The sequence below is a fragment of the Perognathus longimembris genome, chromosome 3, assembly GCF_023159225.1.
Source record: "Perognathus longimembris pacificus isolate PPM17 chromosome 3, ASM2315922v1, whole genome shotgun sequence".
Lineage (NCBI taxonomy): Eukaryota > Metazoa > Chordata > Mammalia > Rodentia > Heteromyidae > Perognathus > Perognathus longimembris.
Genome location: NC_063163.1, coordinates 91559710 through 91580810, shown reverse-complemented (window position 1 = coordinate 91580810; position 21101 = coordinate 91559710). Strand labels below are relative to the sequence as shown.

Below are 21101 nucleotides of genomic sequence, written 5' to 3'. Positions count from 1 at the left end.
GCAGAGTGCTAGCCTTGAGCAAAAGGAAACCAGGGACAGTGCTCAGGCCCTGAGTCCAAGGCCCAGGACTGGCAAAAAAAAAAAAAAGGAATTTCTAAATGTTTAAGGATACTTGAAGGTATAATTTAGGTATCTATAATAATCCTACTAAATGTAAAAATTAAGGAAACCTAACCCATGGCACTAAACTACTGAAAAGGAGAAGTAGCATAAAAGTCAATTTAATGAGCTTATGTATGGTAGTTTATCAAGAAACAGGGCAAACTTTTTTTGTCAGTCATGGGGCCCAAACTCAGTGCCTCCGCACTGTCCCTGAGCTCTTTTGCTCAAGGTTACCACTCTACCACTTTGAGCCACTGTACCACTTCTGGTTTTTAAGTGGCTTGTTAGAGGTAAGAGTCTCATGGACTTTCCTTCCCAAGCTGGCTTCGAACCCTGGTCTTCATATCTCAGCCTCCTGAATAGTTAGAATTACAGGTGTGAGTCCCCAGTGCCCAGCTTCAAACTCTTTTTTTTTTTTTAATGAAAAGAATGGAACAAATCTAAAAGGAAAGTACAACATGTGATTCCTACTGCTGGCAATCATAAATCACCACAGCAAAGAATAAAATTCATATAGCACTCAGGGATCTAAATACTTCTGGAGAGGTCTGTGAAACCAAAAACTTCTTGTCAAATGGTATTTCCCACAGAATTGGGGCAGCGACCCAACATTCTGTAACTAAAACCAAACAACTACTCAACATATAAAGGTCAAAAATTGACCTCTCCGTGGAATACAATAGCTCAAAAGCTATGTATGCACGTTCATATAAGACTACTGTCGACATATTGTCTAATATCAACATTACATTTAAAGCCCTAGGCGAATTTTCTTGGGCGTAGGCCACGTGGATACTGTATATGTTCTTGATACATTGTGTATTGTATATATGTCTACCTGACCTAGGGAAGGGAAAGAAAAACAGGGTGTAAGATATCACAAGAAATGTGCACACTGCCCTACTATGTAACTGTACCCTTTTTGCACAACACCTTGTCAAAAAATTTGTGTTCAATTAATAAATAAATTTTTAAATAAATAAATAAATACTTCCGGAGAAATGTTTCCTTCTTCAAGAAAGTTTTTAAAATGGAAAGCAATATAAAATTAACTAGCACCTCTAGGTTTTTAAATTACTTTGTTTAAGGGAAAATCTAACAATTGAGTATTGAATAAAAAACAGCAACCTTGTTTCTTTGCAGATCCATGGACACAATCTGATACCAACTGCACTTTTTATCTTTCCAGTATTTCTAGTCCCATACAAAATGTTTCATTCTACATAACTGCACTAGACTCAGATACACAATTCAATTCAAACAATAAATTACATTCACAGTAGGGCAATACCTATAAAACAGAGAAAAGTGATAATTTCCTAACTTCTTAACTTTCAAGCTCAATCTGAGATAGTAAAATAATATATCTTTAAAGCAGCAATTGTATAGCCAATTATGCTAGTCTTGCTAGATTCTGAAATTCAAATTATTTATGAAAAATTACAAAAATGATTAGTTGCAAATAATGTAGAGAAGCCAAGTCCTTGTGAATAATTTTACAAGGGAGGTAATATTATTATACTCATCTTACAAAGAGGGAAAGTAAGGTGCAGAAATGAGATAACTTGCCCAAGTCATATAGCTAGCCAATAAATAATGTATAGTTGCAAGTTTAAACCATATAAGAAACTAAGTAGGAATAGTACATACAGGACCAATTCAAAAACAAAAGGCTGGACCTGGAGCATAGCTCAAAAGTACAACACATGGGTTCAATCACCTACAGGGGTGGGGAGGGAAGGCCAATGTCAAAGCATTGCCTCTAGAAAAAGCTGGAAAACACAAAGAGAAAGGTTTTGTTTTTCTCTCAGTGCAATGAAACACTGTGATGGGAGTTCAGAGCAACCAGTAATCTCAAATTACAAACAAGCTAACATACTTCTTAAAACTTTTAAGAAATTTAAACTTCTGAGAAAATAATTTTGCATTAAATTGTTGAAAATTTACTATTCCTATGTACTATGCTCAAAATACTGCAAATAGCTTAATACAATCCTCCATATATACTATGGTAAAATGCTATTATGTTTGACACTTTTTGAGAAACAAAATGTTCCACAATAATCAAATAGCCAATCCATCACAAGCATATTCTCTTAACCTTATCTTTGAAAAAATATTTTGACGTAAATTAAGTATTTTCTTACCTCAGAGACAACTTTTAACCTGAAAAAGGCATAGTCTTGCTATATTTCCCACTCAAGGCAAGTAGTAAAATAATCTTTGATAGTATAAAAGATTAGTTAACCACTCAGAAAACTCTATGGCTATGAAACTAGACTTTAAAATGGAGCTGCAGTCACTCTAACCCACAGTACACATCAGAGTTAATATCTGTTTCATAGTACCCAGGTTCACTTTCACACTATTTTTATTCCTAAAATATGCAGTGTTAATATGCCAAGGGCCCACTACTCAAAACTGCAACGATTTTGGTGTTGCTTTGGTTTCTTCTGGTCTGCTCAAGGAGACAGTGACTACAGTGTCTGACATGAACATGATACTTGTGCTTACTACTAAGCTAAGTATATTCCCTTAGCTCTAGAAAACTGATATGCATTGAGCTTCTTGAGTTAACCCTTAGTCACTGTAAGGTTATTCCCATCCAGACTCAGAAAAGGAATAGGCACTGCAGTTCCACTCTATCTTTCTAAATCCTAAATTTGTTCCTCAACCCAAAATTTCACATAATAGTTGGCCAAAAAAAAATAAAGAAAAGAAAAAGGGAAATGATTAAGAAAAGACTGAAACACAGAGAAAGCGAACTGGAAGGAGGAAATCAAGGATGAAGGGACAGAAGGACTGGGGAAAGGAGGAAGGATCTTGCTTGCATACCACTAAGGGAGTCCTGACTACTTATGTATCATTATTCCCAGGAGGTACAAGTAAGATCTCAGATCTTGATTTCTTGGCTGCCTTTTACTGATGTAATCATAGCATGAAGCTTTGAAACACAATCCTGGGATAGGTCATTCCCTTCAAAGTGTCTATCATTACTCTTTGGTGAGTCAGCTTCTGGACTACAATGTGCTTTTTGCTGGGTTTAACATGAAGCCATATTTCAGCAGAGTTAGAAAGGTGGCCAAAACACTGCATTTCATGTCTCAAGTTTTTTTTAAAAAAAATTTTTTTAAACCCAGGTACATATCCAAGAAAACTATTCACATATTTTAATAAATGAAGAAATAAATAATACAAGTTAGAGCCCATAGCATCATGTTAACAGAGTCTCTTAGGGGCTGGGAATATGGCCTAATGATAGAGTGCTCGCCTCGTATACATGAAGCCCTGAGTTCGAGTCCTCAGCACTACATATATAGAAAAGGCCAGAAGTGGAGCTGTGGCTCAAGTGGTAGAGTGCTAGCCTTTAGCAAAAAGAAGCCATGGACAGTGCTCAGGTCATGAGTTCAATCCCCAGGACTGGCAAAAAACAGAACAAGCAAAAAAAAAAAAAGTATTCTCTTAGCTGAGCATGATAGTGCACTCCTATGCCCATAACACTCAGGAGGCAAAACTAGGAAGGTTTCAAGTTCAAGGAGAGCCTGGACTGTAGAGAAACCTTTTGTCACACCTGTAATTCTAGCTATGCAGGAGGCTAAGGTCTGAGTTTCAAGGTTCAGTCAGCCCAGACAGAAAAGTCTGTAAGACTCTTATCTACAATTAACCACAAAAAAACAAAAGTGGCGCTATGGCTCAAGAGGTAGAGTGCTAGCCTTAAGCAAAAAGAAGCCAGGGGCAGTGCTCAGGCCCTGCATTCAAGCCCCAGGACTAGCAAAAAAAAAAAGTTCAGGGACAGCATACAAGTTCTGGGTGAAGCCCTAGGACTGGAAAAGAAAAAGAAAGTAAGTAAAACAGATTATCTTACATGCAAGTATGCAAAATGTCCTGTAATACCTCTTGCCAAAATAAACTCCCTTTGCTGGCTGGGAATGTGGCTTAGTGATAGAGTGCATAAAGCCCTGGGTTCAATTCCTCAGTACCACATAAACAGATCTAGCCAGAAATCATGCTATGGCTCAAGTGGAAGAGTACTAACCTTGAGCACAGTGAGGCTTAGGGACAGAGCCCAGGCCTTGAATTCAAGCACTAGGACTGGCAAGAAAAAAAGAAAAACATACAAATAAATTCCCCTTCCTAATTATTCTCCTATGCTAAAAAAAAGCACATCATTTTTAACATTATTGCTTTTTTGCATTTACCTTTATTCAATCCTTAATGCTCTATAATAGATGTAATAACATATTATAGTTGTGCTATCATCACAGTAATAACAATAGCCAGCCACTCAAGAAGCAAAGGCAGGAGGATAATGAATTTGAGGCCAACCTCAACAACAAAACAAGTATATACCTCCCAAAATAAAATAAAAACAAATAATCACCAACACAGCAAGTATGAAGAAGTACTTGCTGTTGTTATGCATGCCTAACTACTTGAAAAAAAAATCTAGTCAGGCCCTGATGGCTCATGCCTTTAATCCTAGCTACTCAGGAGATCTGAGGATAGCAGTTCAAAGCCAGCTCCGCAGTAAAGTCCTTGAGACTCTATCTCCAATGAACTACTCAGAAAAAGCACAAAGAGGCTCAGGGACAATGCCCAGGCTCTGAGTTTGAGCCCCAGAAATGGCAAAAAATAAATAAATAAATAAAACCCTAATGACGGGCTGGGAATATGGCCTAGTGGCAAGAGAGCTTGCCTTGTATACATGAAGCCCTGGGTTTGATTCCCCAGCACCACATATATAGAAAATGGCCAGAAGTGGCACTGTGGCTCAAGTGGCAGAGTGCTAGCCTCAAGCCAAAGGAAGCCAGGGACAGTGCTCAGGCCCTGAGTTCAAAGCCCAGGACTGGCAAAAAAAAAAAAAAAAACAACTAATGATACTGTAAGATTATTTACATCAACAGGTTAGTCTCATTCATTCCAGGAAGGGATTTTTTTTAGGGGTATAGTAAATGACTGACCATGTTCTGTGAAAATTACCAGTCTTTCAAGTTCTGTAGTAAAGTTACAAATGGTCTAAGCATCTTTTTTGTTTGTTTGTTTGGTTTTTTTTTGCTGGTCTTGGACCCTGGGTGCTGTCCCTGTGGCCTCTTAATGCTCAAGGCTAACACTCTACCACTTGAGACAGGGCTCCATTTCTGACTTTTTTGTATTTTAGTGGAGATAGGAGTCTCACAGACTTTCCTATCCAGCCTGGCTTTGAACGGTGATCCTCAGATACCAGCCTCCTGAGTAGCTAGGATAACAGGCTTGAGCCACCAGTACCTGGCTAGCACCCTATTTGGGGAAAGGGGGGCAGTCCTGGGGCTTCTCAGGGCCTGGGCACTGTCCCTAAGCCTCTCCGTGCTCAAGGCTAGCGCTCTTACCACTTGAGCCACAGCACCCCTTCTGGCTAGGAATCGAACCCAGGGATTCACACATGCTAGGCAAGCACTCTACCACTAAACCACATTTCCAGCTCAGCACCCTATTTTTAAAGCCATAAAAACATAACTACATTGTAACACAACAATTTGCACAGACACTTTTATAGCAGCTTTATTTGTAATTACCAAAATTTGCAGACAGCACAAATATGCTGAAGAATGAATAAACTATGGTACAATGAAATGTTATTCAGTAACAGAAAGCAATTACTGATATGCAAAACATGAATATTAAGTAAAAGACCCCAGTCTAAGAAGGATACAAATTACAGGATTTCATGGAATTCTGAAACAGATAAGGCAACAAACAGGTTGCCAGAAAATAGGGTGAGTACACAAAGAACCAGGAAAAAATCTTTAGAGATGATGAAACTATTCTCTCTTGATTATAGTGAATTTTGTATAGCTGTATAAAACTTGCAGCACTGTACTGTTTCACTCTATATGAATTATATATAGTGAAACAACTGGAGATAGTAAAGGGCTAGATCAAGTGGTACAGGCAAATGCAAGGCCTGCAGTACAAATCCCCAGGACTATCAAATATGACAGGATCTTAATTACTATCAATACCAGGACCAAATGTTGATTAAAACTCCAAAGCAAGAACAGTCCACTTTGTCTCCAAATTTGAAATTTTACTTTCATTAAACATTTTGCTTAGGAATCTAAACAATATTTGTAAATTAATCACAAGTGCCTTTATGAGTAAAAAAAAATTTTTTAATAGTACTGGGGTTTGATCCCAGAATCTTGTACTTGTTAGGTAAGTAACCTATCACCTGAGCCATGTCTATAGCCTTTTTTTTTTTTTTTGCCAGTCCTGGGGCTTGGATTCAGGGCCTGGGCACTGTCCTTGAGCTCTTCCTGTTTGGGCTGACTTTGAACCAGGATCCTCAGATCTCAGCCTCCTGAGTAACCAGGATTACAGGCATGAGCCACCAGTGACCAGCCATCACTTATATTCTTAAATGAAAAATTACAAAGGTATTTACATCTTAGTTTTAGAAGAAAATGAAGTTGGTCAGAGAATAAAAGCCAGCTAATAAATATGAACACATCTTTTCCAGAATCATGATAGGCAAAATATGAGGCTCTTCTCCAACTTTATTCTATTTATAGTTAAAAATTTTAGGGGTTGTTTTGGTGGTGGTGGTAGTGGTAGTGGTACTGGGCCTTGAATTAAGAGCCTCATGCTTTCTAGACTGGTGCTGTACTACTTGAGCTACAACTCCAACTCTTCAAATTTGTTTTTAAAAATATTTACTTCAGGGGCTGGGAATATGGCCTAGTGGCAAGAGTGCTTGCCTCGTATATATGAAGCCCTGGGTTCGATTCCCCAGCACCACATATATAGAAAACTGCCAGAAGTGGCGCTATGGCTCAAGTGGCAGAGTGCTAGCCTTGAGCAAAAAGAAGCCAGGGATAGTGCTCAGGTGCTGAGGCAAGCTCCAGGGATGGCCACAAAAAAAAAAAAAAAAGCATGCACTGCCCTATGTACAAAACTGTAACCCCTCTGTACATCACTCTGACAATAAAGAAATGAAAAAAAAAGTAGTTTCCATCTTCTTGTTAGAAATTTAAAAAATTTACTTCAAATAATCTTCAAGGTATTATTTTAAGATCTTAATATTTGCCTAAAATATTCTTAAGTGCTTTCTCTTAACTAGGTAGTATAGAAAAATGGCTAAGAGCTCAGGCTCAAGAATTCAACCTACCTGAACAAGTTATTTACTCATTTTGTCCCAATTTCCTCAGTGGTAAAATTGGAAGAATTGCACCCACAGTAGAACCTGGCATGCTTAAATAAGCCTCGGTAGGTAGGAAGCTAATATAAATGAATGATATTAATAATCACTAGCTGTTTGACCTTAAACCAATCATTTTATGCTTTAATACTACAATTCTGCAGTATACAGTAGCTGGCCTAAATTCAATGGTCTAAATAAAGATCTGGCTGATAATACTGTTTTATATTCCTATGATTTTACCCAAATCATTTTGCCAAAAAGAAAAAGATTTAAGTATTATTCCTGTTATGCAAAAAAATATGAGACCCAAATAAATTATATGATTTATCCAATGAAATAGTAATGTAGCCAGGCACCAGTGGCTCACACCTGTAAGTCCTAGCTTCCCAAGAGGCTGAGATCTGAGGATCACAGTTTTAAGCCAGCCTAGGCACAAAAGTCAGTGAGACTCTTTTCTCCAATTAGTCATCAAAAAGCCAGAAGTGGAGCTGTGGCTCAGTAGTAAAGCAAAAAAGCTCAGGGACAGCAACCATCCCCTGAGCTCAAGACCAGGACTGTCACCAAAAAAAGAAAAAAGAAAAAGTAACATAAAGGCAGAGTCAAGACAAGGATCCTTTAAACTTGGTTTTCCTTTAAACTTAGTTTTCAGAAGTAAGGGTATAACTCAGTAGTAAAGAATTTGCCTAGCAGACAAGGCCTTGGGTTTGTTTAATCTCCACTACATCAAAAAGGAAAAAAAAAAAGTCATCTTTCAATTGGTGCTGTAGCTTAGAGAACCAGCACATGAGGTCCCCAAATTTGACTCTCAAAAGAAGGGGAAGGATGGTGTCAGCTTTGTTCTCTACAAAATGTACAATGTTCCATCAACTGCTTTCCCTCCTGATAAGACTAAGGTTTGCATACCAAAAGCAACCAATTTTTAATCACTTTAATAATTAAGTTTACATTTGTTTTATATACTGTTTGGTTTTATATCATAATGAAAAGGGTAAAATGTTTTTATCACTGAACATATTTATGTGTGAATACAAGCAAAGGAAATGTTATAGCAACAGTTAAATTTGGACAAATTCAGCTGATTGAATTATGATTTTGGAACCCAGATGCTATGGCATAGGAGCACACACATTTCTGTATTCCTAGCTATGCAGAAGACTAAAAAAAGATCACTTGATCACAGGAGTTCAAGACTACCCTGGCTAACATAACAAGACCCTATCTCAAAAAAGAAAAATATTGGGGGGGGGGTACGGAGTGAGATACAGCACATATACAAAAAAAAACTGCTATGTCTAAATATACAACTGATTCTCTTAAACTGAACACATAAAACCAACAGTCTAAATGAAGACACAGAACATTACCAGTTTCCTCTATGGTCCCTCTTGTCCTCATCACCAAGGATAATCATCATTCTGATTTCCATTCCCTTGGATAACTTGTCTGTTTTTGGAATTAGAGGTGTGGCTCAAGTGGTAGAGTGACAGGCCTGAGCAAAATAAGCCAGGTGAAGGTGCTAAGCCCTGGGTTCAAGCCCTAGTACTAGCACAAATGTTTCTTAAACATTTTAGAAATGGAGTCTCAGGGGGCTGGTAATATGGCCTAGTGGCTCAGGTGGCAGAGCTTGAAAACTGATAGAGCAAAAAGGCTAAGGGACAGTGCCCAGGTCCTGAGTTCAAGCTCTAGTGCTAGCACATGGGCACGTGCATGTACACGCACACGCGCACGCACACACACACACACACACACACACTCACATCCCAGAGCTGTGGATATGAAATTTGGTAAAGAAGTCAGGCTTTGTAGATTTTTATTTTAGATATTTTCTCTATTTTAATATAGATTTTTACAAGTTTATATTTTGTTATAAAATTCCTAACTTAAAAAAATACTAGTACTACCTTGCCTTGACTTCAACATTAAGCTCATTCTCCCTTCTCACTCCCTACAAGGTCTTGCTATGTAGCTTAGGTTGATCTCAAACCTCCAATCTTCCTGCCTTAGCCTCCCAAGTGCTGGAATTAGTATAGGTATTCATCACCAGACAAGCACAAAATAAAAGCAGATAAATACAAATGTCTTAACAGAAATCTAACCTTTTTGAATATTATCCCTTCACACCAACATTTAAGACAGTATACATGTGTTGTACATTAACAACAAAAGCTCTAATCAACAAACTCTAAACACTTAAAGTTTACTTTACATAGATGTTCCTAAAATATTATCACATGAATATATAAACTTAAAGTGGCTCATTCTCAGCTATATATTAAAACTCAAACTACCATGAGACAATATATTAAAACTCAAACTACCAGGAGACTATATTGTCAATAAGAATTGTTTGCCTAAATATATTCCAATTCATATTACATGTACAATATTCTTATCACATCTGATATTACACTTGATATTTAAAATGCACACACGAGGCTTATAGAACTTGCTCAGGTGTATGTCAACAGGAAAACTAGGAGTTTATGCTGAGTCCTCGATTTACAGACTTCATAAAAACTGACTTTAAATATATCCCTCAGAATTCTCTATCAGCTTATAGGAAGAAAAAAAGCCAGCTAAAAAATCCTGCATTGCTCCTATACCACCTCTTACAGCTACCACACTATATGTGCAAACACCAACTAATGTTGCCTTTTTTTAAGTAGCAGTCTATTAAATAAACACATTCTTTCCAGTAGGAAACAGTCTTTCCAGTAGGAGAGACATACACAGAAAAAGGAATTACTAAGAGCTTAACTTTTTTGAACTCTTTTTTTTTTTGGCCAGTCCTGGGCCTTGGATTCAGGGCCTGAGCACTGTCCCTGGCTTCTTCCCGCTCAAGGCTAGCACTCTGCCACTTGAGCCACAGCGCCACTTCTGGCCGTTTTCTGTATATGTGGTGCTGGGGAATCGAACCTAGGGCCTCATGTATCCGAGGCAGGCACTCTTGCCACTAGGCTATATCCCCAGCCCCTTTTTTGAACTCTTGAAAGCACCTTAAGAGAAACTAAAAGTATACCTGAAAGGTTAGGCTGACTTAAAATTAATGACCTCTCTCATAAAATATTTTCTCTGCACATCACATGGAAGACCCTAACTTATGAAAAATTAAGTATTAGTTTTCCACTATACTTTATTTACATGTAAATAAATGTAAGAGTTAAACAGTCCCTAAATACTCAAAGTCTACCATGTTCCAAGCAATACAAAAAATGCTAGGTAGTGAGAACCTGAACAGCCACCAGTCTCTATTTTTGCTGAGTTTTCAGTCTACTCTAAATATGATGTCACACCCTAGACATAGAGCCTTAAACAAGTTACAACACAACAACCCTGATAATGATGGCCTGAAATTCTTGTGGCGATTTAAGAAGATATAAGTGAAAATAGTTCATAAATCACACTACCTAAAGGAAAAGGCAATATTGACCTTTTGTGCAAAGCATTGTAAACAGCAATCATCTTCCTCACAAATTACCTCATTCCTTTTAGGTGGCAAAAAAATAACCAGTCAAGTTGCTTAATTATAATCTCCTTTCACAACTCTAAAATTTTATTATTATATATTATTGTCTTTCTCTGACAATTACCCATATGAAATAACTGAAAAGTTCTCCATAATGGGGTAAGAAATAAAAAATAGTACTAAAGCACATTTCCCCTGATTTCATAATTATGGAGGAAGGGGGACAAGTAAAAAACAACTTACCAAATGTTACCTTTTAATATAAGATTCACCATAGAAAGTTTCAACTCAAGAAAGCATTTTTTTTTAATGTTATAGGCTTAGGCTCTTCCAAATAGAGTGACAGGTTAATTGTGGTACTTTGCAAGCAAAGAAAAACAAGCAGCAATTATTCATCTCTTCACTCACTCAGACTCCAAGACCTAAACTCTTAAAGAACAGAGATATGTTATAACCAAACTGTTCTCTAAAAGCATAATATGTGTGTGTATGTGTGTGGAATTAGGGTTTGGACTCAGGGGCTTGCTCTTGCTAGACAGGCACTTTACCACTCGACTCATTCTGAGCATTGCATGGGCACTCAAACAGATACATAACTGATCTAAACCTGAACCTACCCAAGATGTTGCTCTCTAGTAGTCAGTACCAAGACACTATCTCTGTTATCAAGTACTCCATCTCAAGGGGGAAGAGAGTACTTAGGAATATCAGCATAACTTTACATGCTAACTCTACTCATTGAATTTACAATAATTCTCTATGGAAACAAAAGCTCTAATATACCCAAACTTCACAAGTTTGCTTGTGGCTTTTCATTAGTTTTATGCCTCACTATCTTACAGCAGTTATTCTACCTGCAGTACCCAAGTACCATGTCCCTAAACAACTGTTTGTGAAGCTTTAGAAACCCATAAAAAATATTTTTTCATACCACAACCTAGTACATATGCATATAGTTTTAAAACGCAATATAGTTTTTAAAAGCAATAAACAAGTAGTGGTTCCCAAATCAAGTTTTTACCAAAGGCAATACAATGACATATTCTTTTCAAAATTTGTTTTGTTTTTGCTTTTGCCAGTCCTGGCCTGGGGCTTGGGACTCAGGACTAAGCACTGTCCCTGGCTTTTTTTTACTCAAGGCTAGCACTCTACCACTTGAGCCACAGCGCCACTTCTGGCTTTTTCTATATATGTGGTGCTAAGGAATCAAACCCAGGGCTTCACGTATGGGAGGCAAGCACTCTACCACTAGGGCATATTCCCAGCCCTAAAGCTTGTTTTTTAATATTTGTTTTTCAAAGCACATTGATTATCCTGTGACGTAATATTGCCACCTGCCATTTAGAAAACACAGTTCTAAAACTTTACACAATGGGGCTGGGGATATGGCCTAGTGGCAAGAGTGCTTGCCTGGTATACATGAGGCCCTGGGTTCGATTCCCCAGCACCACATATACAGAAAATGGCCAGAAGTGGCACTGTGGCTCAAGTGGCAGAGTGCTAGCCCTGAGCAAGAAGAAGCCAGGGACAGTGCTCAGGCCCTGAGTCCAAGCCCCAGGAATGGCAAAAAAAAAAAAAAATAACTTTACACAAATTGTGCTAAACTCCTTGTTCTGATCATTTTCTACCACAACTCCAATATAGGAAAAATGAGTGAAATGTAGCAAGTGTAATCCAACTACAGACCCTGACACAAACACAAGCCATTCCAGATGCCCTGGTGGTCTCTGCAACACAGTGACCATTCCTATTAGCAGTGCAAATGCTGAGAGGTTCCTCAGAGCAGATCACAGAAGAGGAAACCTTTTCTGATAAGAAATTCTGCATTTGACATGTGCCAAGTTTACCACCATTTCACAAGCAAACTCTTCCAAGAAAATAAACAGAATTCTAATACAATAGAATTCTAATGCCATCCTCTTAACATTTTTAAATGCTTTCCATATACACAATTCCACTTGATCTTCCCTGACAGCCCTGTGGAATAAATAAGATCAATTGCTCTTCTTCCTTTCACTAATGAGGGAACTGGAGTTCTGGAGGGTCATGTGGCTTGCCAGAAACAAAAGGGATAATGAGGAGCACAACTCAGGCTTGAACTCAGGACTTACAGTCTATCACTGTTGTGCTAAAACAATTTTCACACCAGGTATGATAGCAAAAGTGCTGATCCCAGCACTGGGGAGACTGAAGGAGAATTTGAAATTCAAGGCCAATCAGGCTATGCAAGACTCTCTCTCTCTCTCAAAGAACTATTTTCATTTTGAACATCTTATACAAATGTGAACTTAGGAGTTATATTAAATTTCTTGATACAGCACAAAAGTAAAGATAAAAGCATACCAGCATTAGTATCACAAAATTATGATTAAAAATAGCAATGACATGTTAATAACTTTGGTAGCCTCTAAAATTACTGAGTCCTAGTTCAAACCAATATGGATATGATCTCATACTTTGCCTTAAATCAATGTCTCACTGATCATAAAATTAGATATAAATTCTGCAGAACTGGGTGGTCTGTAAGAAGCAACTAGTCATATAAATTGCACAAACTTCTCCCAAACCATTCTTAGTCTTGTGGCTTCAAACCAAATTATGAAGTTCCCTATGTGAAACCCAATTTGATTTCCACATGTGAGTTACAACAGAATAAGCATGATGTTTCTGCATAATACTTGCAACATATGTTCAAATTTTCAGAACACTTTTGGTCAATGTATAGAATCCATGATCCAAAAGTAAAACCCAAGACATAGTGTCCTTTGTTTCTTTTAAATAAAAAATTTCACCTATGAGACCAAACCCAAACTACATATTACAAATTGCAAATTAGAATGAGGTTTGAGCCTAGGACCTTGCTAGGCAGACATTCCACCACTCCAACCAAACTTCCAACCCCATAATTAAAAATTCTTAAAAATGCAGCTGGGCACTGTGGCTCATACACCTGTAACCCTAACTACTCAGGAGGCTGAGATCTGAGAATCCTGATTCCAAGCCAGCCCAGACAGGAAAGTCCATGAGGTTCTTCTCTCCAATTAACCATCAGAAAACCAGAAGTGGAGCTGTGGCTCAAAGTGGAAGAGCACTAGCCTTGAGTAAAAGAGCTCAGGGACAGCACCCAGGCCCTGAGTTCAAGCTCTATGACTAACCAAAAAAAAAAAAAAAGTATGATCAGACTAAGTAGAGTCAACAAATATAGACCCTTAATTATACAAAACCAAAAAAGTAACATTCCCACCAGCAATTAATGACACTAAAGAAATCACCAATCTAAGTCTGTCTGCCAATCCAGGGCTTCCCATTGCTTTAATGTACACTCCACATTTAATAAAATGTGCTCTTTTAACCCAGAAAGTGTTAAATACATTAAAACTCAAAAACTAGGACACAAAGGCTGGGAATGTGGCTTAGCAGTAGAGTGCTTGCCCGGTATACATGAAGCCCTGGGTTCGATTCCTCAGTACCACATAAACAGAAAAAGCCAGAAGTGGCGCTGTGGCTTGAGTCGTAGAGTGCTAGCCTTGAGCTAAAAGAGGCTCAGGACAGTGCTCAGGCCCTGAGTTCAAGCCCTGAGACGGGCAAAAAAAAAAAAAAAAAAGCCTAGGACACAAGGCTGGGCACTATGGCTCACACCTGTAATCTCAGCTACTGGGGAGGATGGGGAGGATCAAGGCTCAAGGCCAGCCCAAGCAAAAAAATGATCTAAACCCCATGTCAATCAAAACAGCCAGGTATGGTGGCACACAAGAGGTATAAGGTGAAAGTTTTTGTTCTGAGGCCAGCCATGTGGCAAAAATGTCAGACCCCATCTGAAAAACAGGTAAGAAAGAAAAGGATGAGGGAGTGACTCAAGTTGTATAAAGCCTGTCGAGCAGGCAAGTACTGATAAATACATACATGCATACATACATATATACATACATACATCAAATAAATAAATAAAAATAAAACTGGGCAACAGAGTAGTGTTGAATGACAGTCTTTATAGAATCTCTTGAAGGAAAAATCAAAAGTTACAAGCAAGGAAATGAAAATGGCTTATTAATCCAATGCAAGGTATCAAGTAGCTTTTAAAAACTAATGCTGCTACCAATTCCCCTAACTACTTCTTTTTCCATACCAATACTAATCATTTACTCAAAAAAAGATCTGTAGACATAGAATTGCTGAGAACTATGCTAAGCACCACTGATATCAGGAAACAAAACAGGAGTGCACCTCTATAAAAATACTCCTCCATGATATGACAGGATATTTACCAAACTCCTTTACTAACCTACATAACTATAAGAATACTTTCTTCTCAACGTCTAATAACCCTCACCACACACCTTTGAAAACATGAATACTTCCTTTGATAACTCAGAATTACACTTTACCACAGAAAATATTTAAGGAGAACTGACAGCAGATTTTTAAACTTATTTTACCACTCCTCACACCCTGGGGCAAATTTCAAGTATTCACAATCTGTAGTACACCTTCCTGGTTCACAACCCTGGTCTCAAATGGCTCCTAACACATTCATCATACCCACCATTTTACTAGAACCCTGAGTCAGAAGATTTAAAAAACACCATGATATTGGAATATTAGGAAGCACTGCAATAGGCTCCCTTGTGCACCAGAAGCAGACTTAATGCTTCTCTCTGCTTCTTTCCTCTAGGTTCCTCCTTATTATCTGTGGACATACTTGCAGTTAAGGAGGCATCTAATTTTATCACAGGCATACTAATGACTTATACACTAATTCACCAGGTCCTGCTTGACACCCAGGAATCAGTGAAATATTTCTAATGAATGGCCTTTAAGTAGGTAACCACTGAACCAGGCCTACAAGCTAAGAAACCTGAGTTCTATGGCTTGCCATTAACAAGTGGGGTGGTACCACTGTGCTGGCTACCAGAACTATTCTTGGCCACCTGAAAGTGAGGGCAGTAGGTCCAATAGGCAGTCAATCCAAAATTTTAAGGTTCTCTTAATTCAGTTCAATAACACACTTACCTGGTCTCCAAGAAAGACCTAAACTTGCTTACTCAAACAGCCCTAAATCTAAAAGGGGAAGGCCTGGCCACCTATCCATGAACTAAGGATAAACATTTCACATTAAAAAAATCATCTGTAATTCAACTACGACCTCTGATGGCATCACTGTTCACATTGTGAGAAATTAAGTTGAACTTCAAACAGAAGAGTATGTGATATATATAATGTATATATGAGATATATGAATATATGTATATATGAGATAGATATGTATGTGCATATAATGTGAATATATGTAAAATGTGAATGAATATGTATATATATTATGTGCCTGTACATTTATATATATGTATATGTTATGATATACATGAAAAAATTGAGATCAGAATGCACAGTGGATGTCAAGACACTACAACAACAAGAATTTAAACGCTGCCTCTGGGAGAAGACACCCGGACATTCATGCCTAACAGTAGGCCAGGTACAAAACTCCCAAGTAAGATTATTATCAGACTCCAGAGGGGCCTATTAAAGTGACCATCAAATCTACCCTATAATTTTGACCCGAGTTTTCCAGCCCCAAGTACAACCAACGATGTCTTATGGGTCATGAGATACAATCCATCAAGCACAATTTCTACCAAAGAAATAACACTGTAACCTTTGGCGGAGCAGCTCGGCCAGTGTCCCCCCGGATCCCTCCACCGCCCCGGGACCTCCTTCCCACCCAAGTTCGCGGCCAGGTCCGGAGGATGCCCAGAAGGAGTGGTCAGGCGGACACTTCTTCCCACCAGGCCCCGACCCCCCACGGCTCGTCAGCGGATCAGCCTCGGGCCCCGATCCCCGGCCTGTCGCAGCTCCGGGCTCCCCCAGGCCACGACCGGGCCGAGGGGGGCGCATGCCCACCTTCCCCGGGGCTCCGCACGGGCTCGTCCGCGCCGCGCCGGGTCCCAGAAGGCCGCCCGGGCCCGGGACCCCGCCTCCCCCGCGCCGCGGGGTCACCCCCACACCCCGCCAGGGAGCCCAGGTGGGGCTCCCGCACCCCACCCCTCCGGCCCTGCCCATCCGCCAGGACCCCGGCCGCCGCCCCCTCCGCGAATGACAGCCGCCAAGCCCCGGCCGGCCCAACGCCAGCGGGTCTTCACCACCCGAGGCTCGGGGATGGGCTTCTTACCAGGCGGCAGGACATGGCGAGGCCCGCCACGGCACGGCCTCCTCCGCCACCCCACGAGGCTCCCGGCCAGGGCTGGCGGGGGGCAGCGCCTGGGCCGCTGGAGCGTCTCGTCCGGCTGCTCCTCAGCCGCCGCCGCCGCCGCCGCCGCCGCCGCCTTCTCACAACCACAACAACATGGCGGCAGCGGCCACACAGAGCGCGCGCCCGAGGCTGAGACGGGCCGTGAGCGGGCACGCGCGCGCACTCACACACACTCACACACACACACACACACGGCGGCGCTCAGTCGGCGGTCAGAGGGAAAAGGGGGCGGGCCGCCGCGGAATGGCTAGGGCGGGGCCGCTGGGCCACGCCCACCCAGTAAGTGGGCGGAGCTCCAACCTTATGGAATGTCCAGGGCTGCCGCGAGGCTCTTCCTAGCCTGAGCGGAAAAAGATAGACAAATGGAAAATGAACGGGGAATGAAAAAGGACAAATAAGAGGAAAACCAAACAGACTGATGTGGGGGTGAGAAGCAGCCCCAGTGGGAGGACTAATGAGGATAAAATATGGTTGAAATGGTTTGTTATCGCGAATGAAACTTGTTGAAATTGTTTTAGGAAGAGGGGCTGTGATGGGGAGAGTGACAGAGGGGATGAGGTTGATTAGAAGACACTGTATGCAAGTGAGAAAATGCCATAATGAACATAACAAGTATAACAAGTATGTGTTGATATTTTAAAAATCCATTCTGAAAAAAAGAGGAAAACCAAAAGTGGTGCTACAGATTTTTAAATTTTTTATCTTATTGTTTTTTATTTTATTGTTTGCTCTTTATTATTTTTTGTAAAGGTGATGCCAGAAGGGTTACAGTTACATAGGTAAGGTAATGAGTCTTATTATCTTTAAGTAGTTGTACTATAAGCCTTAAGTTCAATTTGTCAGTTGATCAATACAATGTATCTTGATCAGTTTGATGACCCCACCCCCTTTTTTGTTGTTGTTGGTGGTGGTGGTAGTTGAGCTTGAACTCAGGGCCTGGACTCTGGGGCTCTCTGTCCCAGAGCTTTTCTGCTCAAGTCTGGTGCTCTACCACTTTAAGCCACAGTTCTGCTTCTGGTTTTCTGGTGGTTAATTGGACATAGGAGTTTCACAAACCTTTCTGCCCTGGCTGGCTTCAAACCACAATCCTGGCTCTTGGATGGGTAGCTAGGATTACAAGTGTGAGCACCAACACCCTGTCATTGTCACCCCTTTCATCTGTCCCAACCCACCCCCTCTGTCCCAACCCCACCCATCCCCTCACGTTGGTTTCTTTAGAAAGCTGCTTTTTCTAGCTCTGTATCTCTGGTCAGGACTTGAGTTCACCCAACTTGCCAATAAAAGAGATCAATCGTGAGTAGAATCTTTTTTTTTAATTTTTATTTTATTGTCAAATTGATGTACAGAGAGGTTACAGTTTCATATGTTAGGCCTTGAGTACATTTCTTGTACTGTTTGTTATCTCCTCCCTCACTAGAATCTTTTATCTGCTGATACAGTCAGGATAATTTGAAGCATGGGTGGATCGTGCCTATAGTTCTAGCTACTCAGGAAACTGAGGATCCAAGTTCAAAGTCAACCCAAGCAGGAAAGTCCTTCCGACTCTTACCTCCAATGAACTACCAAAAAGCTGGAAGTGGAGCTGTGGTAGAGTGCTAGCCTTGAGTACACCCAGGCCATGAGTTCAAGCCCCAGTACCAGCAATAAATAAATAATCTGATACAATGTGTGTAAATAAATATTGTATACTAGAGGTTATTCTCAAAATATAAGCTCAAACTGCCTCCACCTCCTAATCAAACTTACAACAGAGATGTGAGTTTTCAAACAAACAAAAAAATGTGACTTACACACCAGCTTACAAAAATCCACCTTCTGTTCCCAGACTACATTACACTAGGTCCTAACAGATTCACTTTCTATCCATTGCATTTCAATATTATGTTCTTAACTTTTCTGGAAGATGACTGAAAGACCAAGTCAAAGGAAATCTACTCCTGCATTTGAGATATTCTTTTGACATATATTTTGAAATTATTTGTTTACTTGCAACTTTATTGTCTCTCTACCCCCACTGCAATAGAAGAGCTACTTAAACATAGGATTTTTTTCTTGTTTATCACTGTGTCCCCTGCACTTAAAATTGTGCAAGGAGTTACACTGCCAAGTTTCCTGATTAAGGGATAACATTATTTATACAGTTCATCTAATTAAATCTTCACACAACTCTAATTGATGCTTTTATTTCCATGTTACAGTTGTACAAAGTTATCTGGAGATGAACAAGAATAGCTGCACTTAACAAAAACAAAATTCAAACCTCAGCTGAGCTTACAACAAAAAATTGTGTTGTCCCTCATATAAGCTCCACAGTACCAACACCTAAAATAAAATCTGGAGTATGAAATTGCATCACAGGTCAAAGTTAGGAAAGCTTTTGGTTTACTCTCACAGAAACAAGTGGCTTCCTCCTTCTTGATAACTGCTGGTTACATCACTGATGGTTCTCTCTTTTCATCTTGGTTCACAGGAAGTAAAGCCCAATGGTGGCCTCTTGCTGGCGGTGAGGTTGACAATATCCTCAACTTTTCAAACTTTACTTGTGTGTATGCCAGAACTCAAGGCCTGGGAAATGGTACCTTAGCTTTTTTTTTTTTTGGCCAGTCCTGGGCCTTGGACTCAGGGCCTGAGCACTGTCCCTGGCTTCTTCCCGCTCAAGGCTGCTAGCACTCTGCCACCTGAGCCACAGCGCCCCTTCTGGCCGTTTTCCATACATGTGGTGCTGGGGAATCAAACTGAGAGCTTCATGTGTAGGAGGCAAGCACTCTTGCCACTAGGCCATATTCCCAGCCCCCTTAGCTTTCTTAATCAAGGGTAATATTCTATCACTTGAGTCACAATTTCATTTCCAGCTTTTTGGTGGGTAATAAGAGTCCCATGGTCTTTGTTTCCTGAGCTGGCTTTGAACCATTGTCCTCAGAACTCAGCTTTCTGAGTAGCTAGGATTACAGGCATAAGCCACTGGTATCCAGCTTGAGTCTAATTATTTAAATTTGAACCTGCCTCATATACGTGCTCCTCGTTTCCTTTTCTATGCCTGTTTCCTCATTTCCCTGAATGGTCATAACCATTGCATTGCTCACCTCACAAAGTTGGGGAAGGGTCTTTTGAGATAACAGATTTGAAGCCATTTTGCATTTTGTATAATCCTACCTATTCAGGAGGCCAGGACCTGGCAAAATAAGTCTATGATAGTCTTCAATTATCTAGCAAAACAAAAAAAATTAACAAAAAGGCTGAACTGGATGTATGGTTCAAGTAGTAGAACACCAGCAATGAATAAGAAAGCTGAGCAGGAGTTCAAGCCTTGTTACCAGAAAACATAAATAAGTAAAACTAAACCAATTATTTGGTATCTTTGTGATTGTGACTGAGGACAAGAAACGGGGAATGAAAGGGAAAAACAACAAAGGTTCAGAGGTGCTATTCTTTGTGTGTGTCTGTGCCAGTTCTAGGGCTTAAACTTAGGCCCTAGGTGCTGTACTTGACCTATTTTGCTCAAGACTAGCATTCTACCACTTGAGCTACAGCTCCACTTCTGGCTTTTGTGTAGTTAATTGGAGATAAGAGTCTCATGGGTTTTCCTGCCTGGGCTGGCTTCCAACCACAATCTTCAAATCTCAGCCTCCTGAGTAGCTAGGATTACAGGTGTGAGCCACTGAGAGATTACTTCTCATAGCCCCATTTCTCATAATGAAGGGCTCTCTCTCTCCCCACTTGACCTTCCTCTCCTTCTCCTGCTGTCCTTTCAGCCTTGTTCTCCTGCCACACTCAAAACTGAAAAATGATCTGCCAGCTGCTCAGGGTGTCTTTGAAGTAGGCTTCTCTCTGAGACTTCTGTTTGAAGTCAAAGACAGATGGGATGGCTGATGGATAGAGAGTGAAGAGGCCCCAGAGTCACACAGTGCTTCTGGAAGGCAAGGTTCCCTCAGTCCCTAAAAATGCTGACTTCCCACCGATGCTCAGTGATAAAAGCCATTCATTGCAGTGTGTGGCTTTCGTATGGATTATCCTCAAACTCTCACAATGTCCCATCATTCCCATCACAAAGGACCAGCTGTGATTTTCAGAGATGAAGAAAGAGCTTTCCCAGAGGAAGACAGACATTA

The 21101-nt window shown here is 40.2% G+C and overlaps 1 protein-coding gene and 1 long non-coding RNA gene across 5 annotated transcripts in view; one reads left to right on the top strand and one right to left on the bottom strand.

The window, feature by feature from the left end:
- The window catches only part of Mtmr3 (myotubularin related protein 3), a 106477-nt gene extending 89358 nt beyond the window's left edge, over positions 1-17119 (bottom strand). For 2 of the 4 annotated variants that reach the window (XM_048343271.1, XM_048343275.1), the window contains exon 1: positions 16912-17119. The gene's annotated coding sequence lies outside the window, so the exon portion shown is untranslated. The remainder of the gene's footprint in view (positions 1-16911) is intronic. The other 2 variants (XM_048343274.1, XM_048343276.1) reach the window with 1 other exon arrangement.
- On the top strand, positions 164-19628 carry LOC125349271. The gene is made up of 3 exons (XR_007210498.1): positions 164-272; positions 14516-14520; positions 19577-19628. It is a non-coding gene; the product is annotated as an uncharacterized LOC125349271 (long non-coding RNA).
- The last annotated feature ends 1473 nt before the right edge of the window (positions 19629-21101 follow it).